The following is a 2,500-nucleotide window of genomic DNA, read 5'->3' on the forward strand; positions in this document are numbered from 1 at the left end:
TTTAACTATTTCTATTTCACCAAAGGAGGCAATCTGAAAAGTTTGCAAGATGTGGTAGTGTTCTCTTTTAAGCGTCGGCCCAGTCTTTCCTCTCTTCAAAATGGCAATTACAGTCTTCTCATATTCAGTAGACCACAAGGCAGCACAATTTGCTATTTGTTCTTCCATGACTAAAGCTTGAAGGGGTTATACAAGATACTTTAAAAATGCCATCATATATTATGTTAAAAGTGTTTGTATTACAACACTTAATGAAAGACTTTAAAACAACTTTTTCTGGTTTAACAACTAGTTTGGAAAAAAATTTAAGAATCATGCATGAAACTTCTCATTTCATGAAATGGGCTAACCACTTGCCCATTTCATGAACTGGGGAAGTGGTTTGCTCACTTTATGAAATGGGCAAGTGGTTAGCCCACTTCATGAAATGGCAACTTCACAGATTGGGTGTAACACACACACACACACACACACACACATATATATATATATATATGTATATATATATGGATATATATATATATATATATATATATATATATATATATATATATATATATATATATATATATATATATATATATATATATATATATATATATAGATATATATATATATGCATATATATATTTATATACCTATATATACATATATATATATATATATATATATATATATATATATATATATATATATATATATATATATATATATATATATATATATATATATATATATGTGTGTGTGTGTGTGTGTGTATGTATGTATATATCTATCTATCTATCTATCTATATATATATATATATATATATATATATATATATATATATATATATTTATATATATAGATAGATAGATAGATGTATACATACATACACACACCCATATATATATATATATATATATATATATATATATATATATATATATATATATATATATATATATATATATATTATATATATATATATATATATATATATATAAACCCTTCCTGCGTGGGTATACCTTAACATGGCGAAAGTGTTTCCGTATCACCATGATCAGCAAAGTCTTACAAGTCAAGGACACTCATAATAAAGTCTCCCACTAACACCAATCCGTAGTGACAGCTGTGGTGATGAAAATAGTCAAACTCCAGACATGAATTAAGACATGTCTGATTAGCACCCAAGTACCATCTCCACCAAGCTAGAACCAGGGAGGGCCAGGCAATGGCTACTCATGACTCAGTAGTTTGAGCTTCAGGCTTCCTAACACCTCCTTCCCTTGCTTACACGGATGGCGAGATTAAAGACACTACAGTGAATTATCTAGTTTGAGCAGGGTTCCAAACCCCCGTCCAGCAGATAGCCAGATATGGACGATTCCACAAAGCTCTCCTCCCAAAGGAAGGACGTGGTTGTACTCATGTCAGCCCCCCCCCTCCCCCCTACGTTAGGACCTAGGGGACCTAGGCATATAAGTGACGAGGATTGAGCATATAGATCCATAAATGGTCTCTAGCAACTGTGTCACCACTTTTTTTTTCATATAAAAAAAGCCTAATTAATTTTTTACGATTTTTCAAAATCACTTTAGTATGGACTCTAGACCAATGACGTGTCATTATTTCGAAGCCATTGTTCCCTATTTGGTGATGATTGCATGAAATCGTCGAACCTGAAACTTTTTAATAGGACAAATGATTCAACTATCAAGATAAATGTATTCTGCGTAATGCATCTGTGACGTGAAGTCCTTGTATGGTTGTTACTTTTTATTTTGACCAGGCGGATATGGGTCTTCTTATAGTTTATATATGTAATATTTGTTTTTGACGTTGTTAATAGTTTATATATGACAAATCTGTTTAGACGTTGTTAATTTTTTTAGAATGATTTATTGTTGATTTGTTCTCATCATGTATTTATTTCCTTATTTCCTTTCCTAAATGGGCTATTTTTTTCCTATTGGAGCCCCTGGGCTTATAGCATTTTGCCCTTCTAACTAGGGCTGTAGCTTGGATAATAATAATAATGATAATAATAATAATAATAATAATAATAATAATAATAATAATAAAAATAATAATAATAATAATAATAATAATAATAATAATAATAATAATAATAATAATAATAATAATAATAATAATACTTGCAAGATAGTGTCTGCCAAAATGCAAATTACATATATTGTGGAATAAATTTGACAAAGAATAAATTTAAATTGTCTGGTTATTTCAATCAAACGCTAACAAAATTACGATTGATTTGATCACAATATGTGAATTTCTAAAAAAAGAATTTGGTATTGAATAACTATTATTACTTCTAGCAAAGCTAGAACACTAGTTGGAGAAGCAGGATGCTATAAGCTTAGGGGCTCCACCAGGGAAAATAGCTCAGTGAGGAAAGGAAATAAGGAAATGCATCAACTAGAAGAGAAGTAATAAAAAAAAAAAAAAAAAAAACAGTTTAAGAACAGTGCAAACATCAAAATACATCTTTCATATATA

Source organism: Palaemon carinicauda, chromosome 32 (genome assembly GCF_036898095.1).
Source record: "Palaemon carinicauda isolate YSFRI2023 chromosome 32, ASM3689809v2, whole genome shotgun sequence".
NCBI classification, from domain to species: Eukaryota; Metazoa; Arthropoda; class Malacostraca; order Decapoda; family Palaemonidae; genus Palaemon; species Palaemon carinicauda.